This window comes from Triticum aestivum, chromosome 6D (assembly GCF_018294505.1).
Source record: "Triticum aestivum cultivar Chinese Spring chromosome 6D, IWGSC CS RefSeq v2.1, whole genome shotgun sequence".
NCBI classification, from domain to species: Eukaryota; Viridiplantae; Streptophyta; class Magnoliopsida; order Poales; family Poaceae; genus Triticum; species Triticum aestivum.
The window spans coordinates 488,529,470-488,539,937 of record NC_057811.1 but is presented as its reverse complement, the minus strand read 5'-3'; positions in this window follow the sequence as shown (position 1 = coordinate 488,539,937).

The following is a 10,468-nucleotide window of genomic DNA, read 5'->3' as shown; positions in this document are numbered from 1 at the left end:
TCTCGGTATTTCGAACACAACTTCGGCCTTCGAGATGAGATCGTATGGCGATGGCCCAAACTTCAAAGATGTTCATATCGACAATACGAAACTTTTTTATGTAGATCACTTCTCTATTTGAGGCCATATTAGTTAAGTTCTTGACCGTGCCAAAATCTGGTGTCAACACATGCCCCCTGTTTTTCGGCAAAACTTGGATGCCAAAAAATAATTTGCCCAGAGTTTGTTCTAAGGACGATGTCAACACTCCATCTTCCATTTATATGTGCTTAGGGCCATAATTATATATCGGCCATGTCTTTGCTTAGGGCGATAGTTATATATCGGCCACTTTGATTAGCAACAAAATACACCTAATCGAATGTATGGCGATGAGGTAAAACCCTTGCATGTTGTAAGAAGTTATATTGCGTCCATGGATCAAAATAAGTCCATGGAGGGTAACCAGTCATAACTGAGGATGAATTCCATGTCATCGGCATCAATGGCATAGTTGGAGAATGTGGATAATGTGTGCACCGAAGACGTTGAAACCTTCGGCTTGGTCGTTCATAAATTTCACTCTTTTCCTTCTTTATCTTTGCCGCACTTCTTGCAATGGAACCTTGCAAATCACTCGTGTTTTGATTATTTCCTTTGGGAACCCATGCCATGTTTCTCTCTTCGAGCTCTTGTGCACTAAATTTTTGTAATTTCTTTTTTTGCCAGTACGTTAAGCCGAATGAGCATCCCGGCTGTGATTTTGTTTGAACTAATGACAATTCTTGTTTTACCTTCTGCACTTTCAACTTCTTTTCCTCAGATTTGGCACTTTGATTCTCGACAATTGATTGCTTCATCTCATTGCCTTTAGTAGCCAATATTAACACTTTAATGGGCTCTTTATCCTTTAAGATCAAATCTGAATTGGCACTCTTGCGACCATCTTTTTTAACTCGATATACTTGTTTGATCACCTCTTCCTTCTTTCTTGAGATCCGGACTGATTCTTTCTTATTGAAACGGTCTTGAACATATGACAGCTCACTGAACGTTGATCTTCTTGGAGCTGCATAATAATGGTGAGATGGCCTAAAATATGATGGAGAATGTGCCATTGTATCATACCTGTCCCATGATGAATATCAATCTACATGAGCATAGGGAGGCATCCACGGCATTGGCATTGGCGACCCAAAATAAGGATATGAACACATTGCATTAAAATTCTCTTCTTCCCAATACCGATCCTTGGATTTGCGCCTAGGGGGTGATCTTGATGTTTTTGCATTACTCGGCCGATAAGCACCATTCTCTTCACTTTTCTTTTGATATTTATCTAATAACTGTGCAAAAGTGACCTTGGATTTCTTGTGCTTGTGCTTATTGCGGCCTTTATCTCCTTTTGTTTTGCTTGCATCGATCTTTGGATTGCTTTGTTGCCCCCCAATCCTTGGCGTCTTCATTGTATCTTCGATAGAACTCATGCCTTCAAGAATATTTTCATTGTGCTCTTGAACAACTTCTTTACTTGAAAGCTTGATCCCATCACCTGTACTTTTTACCTTCTCATCTTTAAAGGAATCATCTTGAAGCAGCCGATTCAAAAACTTTTTCCCATTAGGACCAATCGGAATAGACTGGTCATTCCTTGGTGTTTCAATAAATTTTAATCGTCCTTTATAAATGGCCGATTTAACTATTTGACGAAACATGTTGCAATCCTCAAAATTATGCTTGGACGAATCATGCAACTTGCAATACATTCGTCCTTGGATTGATGGCTTCACATGGTGATCAAGAACTCTAATGTAATTATTTTTCAGCAACAAATCAAATATTTGATCACACATGCTTGAATTGAAGGTATACTTCTTGTTTTCTAGCCGATCTTGGTGTGCAAACGGCTTTGCAGTTAAGCAAACGAATGGTTCAAATTTGGAATATCCCCATTCGGCTATGCATTGTGTTTTGCACCATAGCTCCGATGTATTTGGATATGATATTATATTAGCATCGGATTTCTCAAAAGAATTTGACCTTGGCTTTAAATTTCCGAAACGAAAATAGTTAGAATACACATGTCTCAATTGAGACCAAGTGCAAACCAAGTATGAAACAAGCAAAGCTACACAATTAGATATGAAATTTTGATAAAGCAATGGGGAAAACTTTGGCTGCAATAATAGGTCACTATCAGTCTTTATAAATGGCACAATAGGTTGACCAATATGCTCTATAACAGTTTTATTTGCTAACAAGTAAATTTCCCTTTTTCATTGGTCTTTCAAAATTACTTATGAGAATTTTTCTTATAGAAGCATCAACAATAAAGTTGCGACCAAATCGGAAGATAGGTAAATCATTTGCTAGACATACCTTTTCAAACACGTTCGGAGAGCATGATGGTTGTGTTACTTGAACGATATGTTGTTCCTCTTTCGAATAGCTCCCCAACACCTTGTTGTCCTGTTTTTCTAGAACAGATTCGGCATACGTAATATTTGATTCGGTCTTTTCAATAGCCGAATTAACTTTGTTATCCGAATCACCACCTTTTTTGACAATTCTATCCACACCCAATGCTTTCTCTTTTTGGCATAATCTAGCTTGGATTGCAGTAGAATTAATAGGCTTTCCCTCTTTTATTAATTCATGTAGAACAACATTGCATTCGTCCCAAAAAGACGTAAATTTTTTTCTTAATGACCCAATCTGGATAGAATTGCCCCCCCCCCCCCAACACTTTTAGACTCTTTCGGTAACGAGATGTCACCAAAATTCTGTAATTGTGCAGGGAAAACATTGTATGCTACGATACTAGGTGAAGACACATGTGATCCTATAGAATGTTCACTTATTCGGCTATTAACGTGAAGGTGCGAAGCCGAATTATGAATACCTATAGTTGCATATGGTGCCAAAAAATTAGTAGCATGAGGTGTAGCATATGATGATTGAGGGTAATTGACCGGATAACTAGTAGTAGCATGGCCAATTCCCCTATCCACCGGCATGTTTTGATTAACATATTGTGTGACGCCCGGATAATCAAGCTACAATAAACCTCTGTTAATGATGCCACGTCACCACGGTTACTGTTCTTAATCTCGCATTAGTTCAAAACCGATTTAAATTCAAAATTTAAAATCAAGCAAACAATAAAAGTTTTCAAATATTAAAACTAAAATGTTCAATAAATAGTAGGTAAATCAGAGGCTATGATAAAATTGTAAACAACATTATTGAAATTTGATAAGTGACTTAAACAACCTCAAACAATGGCTGAAAGCATTATTTAATAACCTTTTTATTAATACAAAATAAATATGAAAGGATGTTTACCCCAAACTAGTTTTTGATGGTAGGATATATTGTTCTGTGATTTGTGGGCCAACCCTCGTATTTTACAAAACTCATTTGATGCCAAAACAATTAGCCAAAACAGAAAAGTGAAATAAAAGAAAAGAAAACACACAAAAAACAGAAGACAATCAAACAAAAAAAAGAAAAATAACTTCCCCCGACTGGCCCAGTTGGCCGTGTGGCCGAGCGGCCTATCGGCCCACCCCCGCGCGCCCTGGCCTACTAGGCCCCCCTACCGCAAACCCTAACCCACCCCACGATCCCCTCGACCCCCCACGCCCCTCTCCCCTCCCCCGATCGGATCGGGGCAGCGCCGCACTGGCCACCTCGCCCGAGCCTCGTCGACGGACCTTCCCCCGCTGGATCTCGCCTTCTTGTCCCCTCCTCAAGCCGCTCGCCGGAGCCACCTCGCCTTCCTCTACGTCGCCGACCTCATCCCCGTCGCCCACCCCGAGCACCACTGCCCGTGCCCTACGAACCCCCCCCCCGTGAGCTTTCCCCCTGACCTCGCACTCTCTCCGCTCCGCACGGTCACCGCGCGCCCGCGTCGTCCCGCACGCGCTGCGCCCTCCTCTACCTCGACCCACTCCGGCTGCGCCCGCGCTCCCGTCGCGGCCTGCTAGCCCGGCCACCACGCCGACCGCGGCTCTTCCCTGACCGTGAGCCGCTCCTCCTCTGCCACCCCTCTCCGTCCAGCCCCGCCTGCCACGCGTCGTCTCCGTCCGCGCACGCCCAATGCCTACACCTGCATTCGCCGTCGCCATGCCTAACCCGCACGCCGTCTCGCGAGGCCCCGCTGCTCGTAAGCCCCACCCCGCTGCCACCCTGCCGCTGCTCGCGCTCCGTACCACCCCGGTTGCTGCCGCGCGCGTGCCCGAGTCCTTCGCCTCGCTCTCGCCCTGCCGCCGGTGCTCGCCTCGTTTGTTGCCGCCTACTACAGCCGCAGCTTCGCTGCCCTCCTCGTCATGGCCTCGTCGTTGCCCAGCATCGCCGACCCGCCGCCCTTCGCCGGCGCCGTCCGCGGCCGGCTCGTCGTGGCCGCGCTCCGGCGGGCCACTCGCCCGCGCCCCGATTTTGCCCGATTCGGGCGTGGCGTCCGCCAGCGCCAACGCGCTCACAGGGCTCCGCCAGCTGCCCGCTAGCTCCCGTGCCCGTTAGGGCCCTCTGGCCCATTGACGGCCGGGCCCCACGCCAGAGAACGAAAAATAAAAAAAAAAAAGATTAAAAAAATAAATAGATAATTAAATAATTAAATAATAAAAATAATTAATTAAGATAATTAATTAACTTAATTAATCCTGTTAATATTAATTAATTAACCTAATAACTAATTAACCTAATTAACTACTACTAATTAGCTAACAGTCACTGATAGGTGGGACCCACCTGTCAGGTTGACCGGGTCAACGGTCAACGTTGACTGCTGACGTCATGCTGATGCATTAATTAATTTTCGAATTAAATTAATTTATTAAATTGTAAAAATGATTTAAATCTTTAAAAATTAATATAAAATAATCCGTAGCTCGGATGGAAAAACTTTGTACATGAAAGTTGCTCAGAACGATGAGACGAATCCGAATACGCAGTCCGTTCATCCGCCATACATTCCTAGCATAGCGAACACGCAACTTTCCCCTCCGGTTCATCCGTCCGAAAACGTCAAACACCGGGAATTCTTTCCCGGATGTTTCCCCCTTCGTCGGTATCACTCCTACCGCGTTAGGGCACCCCTAGCGCCGCGCATTGCCATGTCATGCATCGTCACACATTGTCTGCTTTATATTTATTGTTTCTTCCCCCTCTTCTCTCGCTAGACACCGAGACCGACGCCGCTGCTACCCAGTACGACTACGGTGTTGACGACCCCTCCTTCTCGGCTGAGCTTCCAGGCAAGCCCCCCCTTTGATCACCAGATATCGCCTACTCTTCTCTCTACTTCTTGCATTAGAGTAGTGTAGCATGTTACTGCTTTCAGATAATCCTTGCTGCATAGCCTGTCTTTGCTACCACTGTTGTTACCTTTACCTGCAATCCTACATGCTTGGTATAGGATGCTAGTATTCATCTGTGGCCCTACATCCTTGTCCGTCTGCCATGCTATACTATCGGGCCGTGATCACTTGGGAGGTGATCGCGGGTATATACTTAGACACATTTACATGATACAAGTGGTGACTAAAGACGGGTCGACTCGTAGAGTACCCGCAAGTGATTTCGATGTGGGGGCTGAAAGGACAGATGGCTCCATCCCGGTAGAGGTGGGCCTGGGTTCCTGACGGCCCCCGACTGTTACTTTGTGGCGGAGCGACAGGGCATGTTTGGTCGGCGTCCGCGGTTACTTCAAAATAACACGCTTAACGAGTTCTGGGTATTTGATCTGAGTCTGGCCATTTGGTCTATGCGCACTAACCAACTACGCGGGAAAGATATGGGCACTGACGTCGTGGTATCAGCCGAAGCCTTCGTGACGTCAGTGACTGAGCGGCGCGCGCCGGATTGGACCGTAAGCCTGCCCTTGTATTAAGGGGGCTAGGTCTGCTTCCGGCCGCGTACGCAACGTGCAGGTGTGCAATGGGCGATGGGCCCAGACCCCTGCGCGCATAGGATTTTGACCGGCGTGCTGACCTCTCTGTTGTGCCTAGATGGGGCTGCGACGTGTTGATCTTCCGAGGCCGGGCATGACCCAGAAAAGTGTGTCCGGCCAAAGGAGATCGAGCGTGTTGGGTTATGTGGTGCACCCCTGCAGGGAAGTTAATCTATTCGAATAGCCGTGATCTTCGGTAACAGGACGACTTGGGGTTTACCTTGACCTTATGACAACTAGAACCGGATACTTAATAAAACACACCAGTCAAGTTCCAGAGACAACCCGGTGGTCGCTTTCCCACAGGGCGACGAGGGGAGGATCGCCGGGTAGGATTATGCTATGTGATGCTACTTGGAGGACTTCAATCTACGCTCTTCTACATGATGCAAGATGGAGGTGGCCAGAAGCGTAGTCTTCGACAGGATTAGCTATCCCCCTCTTATTCTGGCATTCTGCAGTTCAGTCCACCGATATTGCCTCTTTACACATATACCCATGCATATGTAGTGTAGCTCCTTGCTTGCGAGTACTTTGGATGAGTACTCACGGTTGCTTTTCCCCCTCTTTTCCCCCTTTCTCTTCTATCTGGTTGTCGCAACCAGATGCTGGAGCCCAGGAGCCAGACGCCTCCGTCGACGACGACCCCTACTACACGGAGGGTGCCTACTACTACGTCCAGGCCGCCGCCGACGACCAGGAGTAGTTTAGGAGGATCCCAGGCAGGAGGCCTGCGCCTCTTTCGATCTGTACCCCAGTTTGTGCTAGCCTTCTTAAGGCAAACTTGTTTAACTTATGTCTGTACTCAGATATTGTTGCTTCCGCTGACTTGTCTATGGTCGAGCTCTTGTATTCGAGCCCTCGAGGCCCCTGGCTTGTAATATGATGCTTGTATGACTGATTTTATTTGTAGAGTTGTGTTGTGATATCTTCCCGTGAGTCCCTGATCTTGATCGTACACGTTTGCGTGTATGATTAGTGTACGGTCAAATCGGGGGCGTCACAAGTTGGTATCAGAGCCGACTGCCTGTAGGAATCCCCCTTCCACACTCCTTGGCCGAAGTCGAGTCTAGACATTACGAAAACTTTTACTAACATGGTTGTGTGCCTTATGGGCCCACGTCGCCATTTGGGTGGTATTAGTATCTTTTACTTCTCGACCTTTACTCCGGGACTCTTAACTCTCTTCTACTCGGGTTAAATGAATTTTGCTAACTCTAAGATTAGGATCTCGTGATCACTTCCACCTGGAGAGCTCCGTGTTACCGATGACCACCTGCTGCACCAGAAGATTCCGAAGATACTCTATGATGTGCTCTCGAGACTATGTGCCATCGCTTTTGCAATTCACTCCCATCGATAAATCCCTATGGATAAATACATACACTTGTCGTTCTTACTTTTATTCCCAGTTGATCTTGTTATTACAAGATACCTTGAAATCCTTTTTATTGTTCCGACAATATTTTGTGCCTACTGCCTTGCAGTTCCTTGCCACCTGAATACCCCTATGGATAATTTCTCGCCCTTATCAAGTATCCGTTCATCCCCACTTGTTCATGTGTTTCACAATGGTCTTCGAAATACTATTCGATCCTCCAAAAATCCTTAGTAGCTTATTGCTCTGCAATACTTGTCTGCTTGCATTATGGATGCTTTCCATATGTCTGGCAATATTTGTTAGTATCCTTAGGCACCGTCATTTTGATCCTATTGATTCAACATGAGTGCGAATGCACGCAATCATCAGTTGATCCTTTTAAATTATCTTTCCAGCTCAGATGTCATTTTGAACATGAGCTGGTTATCGACCAATCTAGTTGCTGTCGATTGTACCCCTAAGTCTATTCAACTTATACATTCTTAATCAGACCGTTGGCTTCTGATCCCTTGATTTGGAAATGATAATTCCTTTGCATTTCAGCTTTGAATTAGTCAGTTGTTTCTATAATCCGATGCCCCTTTGTTCCTTCTTCCTCTGATAGAGTACCGATACTCGCATCAACTCCGTTGTAGACCACAAGACCCCTTGTTGGATTATTATCCGACAGTGTCTTTCATATTCAATAACCTTGTGAGTTTTCCTTGGATACATAATGCCTGTTGGTAATCATTTTTTTTCTTTGGAGACTTGTATCCTCTGCTTGTCAACCGTGCTCTACTTTCGAGCGTGTGCTAACTACTCCTACAGTTTGTGGTATACGTTCCTAAGATGCCCCGATGGGTTGAACCTATGCCTTCCCTAATTTGTGTGACCCCGAAGGTTATGCGGGTTATACTCTACTGGCTTTTTGTCAGATAAAATTTCAACGCTACAACTTCATGGAAAGTGAGAAGTGAATGGAAGGTTATGCATTGGAGAAGTGGGAGTCGACCTTGAACTTTGTGTTCATGCCCATGGACATGATGTAGATCTTATCATTAAAACTTCTCTTAAATTAATTATTTCCCTTGGTATAAGTTCATCTTATATCTGGGATGTGGCCTTTTGCAATCGTGGTTCCGACCATGTTCGCCTTTAAATACCATTTCTCGTACAAGTTTATGCACTTGTCTTCTGCAGAGCAATACCCCAGTCCAACCTCTACTTTGGCTTGTCGTCGAGTATTACCCCCTGGTATCTCGAGATTATCACGGAACTACATAACTTCTCATGAGTTCTCCATCAAGTATTACATTCTCATTGATTCCAATTTTCACGGGCTCCGAGTTATTAATCACTCAAGGACATCGATAACTGAATCGAGTTCGCATCTCGATTAAACAACTCTTAGTAATCTTCTTTGCTTACGAGTTTGTACTCGATCACGTCATCCCTAGCCTGATCAGCTATATCTTTATCGTGCTGATTTTAACTGTGCTTGTATGACTTATTTTATTTGTAGAGTTGTGTTGTGATATCTTCCCGTGAGTCCCTGATCTTGATCGTACACGTTTGCGTGTATGATTAGTGTACGGTCAAATCGGGGGCGTCACATATTGCAAGCTAGTTGCCGATCAATAAAAAGGTGAAACACTTTGTTGCGTACTATCGGAAGTTCCTATGTGACGTGTTTCAACTTGATTAACGGAACTCATCATGTTGTTCATCGACATATGGATTTGTGGGGCTGCCGATGCATGGTAGTTAGTATACATATGTTCCATGTAGCTAAAATTATATATGAGGTAGAAGCATGAAGATTATTCTAAATCGGCTGTTGCGCATAACTAGATGCTTGATTGATAAAATTAGGGCTAGCCGACACATTATGCTGATTAAACGATCTAGCAACAACATATGCATTTTTTGCATCTACATAAGTGAATTGGGTATTCATATTACCTTTGTAGATTGCAATACCTAGATGACGCTCTCTTCGTAGCAAGAACGGGCTGGAGACCGTTCAAAGTTTCGTCCCCAGCGGAGTCGCCAAAAAGTGTGTTCGCACACGAACTGTTGGTAATCGTAGCATAATTTTAAAATTTTCCTACGCTCACCAAGATGCATCTATGGAGTATACTAGCAACGAGGGGAAAGGAGTGCATCTACATACCCTTGTAGATCGCGAGCGGAAGCGTTCCAATGAACGTGGATGACGGAGTCGTACTCGCCGTGATCCAAATCACCGATGACCGAGTGCCGAACGGACGGCACCTCCGCGTTCAACACACGTACGGTGCAGCGACGTCTCCTCCTTCTTGATCCAGCAAGGGGGAAGGAGAGGTTGATGGAGATCCAGCAGCACGACGGCGTGGTGGTGGATGCAGCGGGATGTCGGCAGGGCTTCGCCGAGCTTCTACGAGAGAGAGAGGTGTAGCAGGGGAGGAGGGAGGCGCCCAAGGCTGTGATGTTGCTGCCCTCCCTCCCCCCCTTTATATAGGCCCCCTGGGAGGGGGGCACCCGCCAGGATCCCATCTGGATGGGGGGCGGCGGCCGGGGGGGATACTTGCCCCCCAAGGCAAGTGGGGCGCCCCCCCACCCAAGGGTTTCCAACCCTAGGCGCAGGGGGGAGGCCCATGGGGGGCGCCCAGCCCACTAGGGGCTGGTTCCCTTCCCACTTCAGCCCACGGGGCCCTCCGGGATAGGTGGCCCCACCCGGTGGACCCCCGGGACCCTTCCGGTGGTCCCGGTACAATACCGGTAACCCCCGAAACTTTCCCGGTGGCCGAAACTTGGCTTCCTATATATAATTCTTCACCTCCGGACCATTCCAGAACTCCTCGTGACGTCCGGGATCTCATCCGGGACTCCGAACAACTTTCGGATTTCCGCATACACATATCTCTACAACCCTAGCGTCACCGAACCTTAAGTGTGTAGACCCTACGGGTTCGGGAGACATGCAGACATGACCGAGACGCCTCTCCGGTCAATAACCAACAGCGGGATCTGGATACCCATGTTGGCTCCCACATGTTCCACGATGATCTCATCGGATGAACCACGATGTCGAGGATTCAATCAATCCCGTATGCAATTCCCTTTGTCAATCGGTATGTTACTTGCCCGAGATTCGATCGTCGGTATCCCAATACCTTGTTCAATCTCGTTAC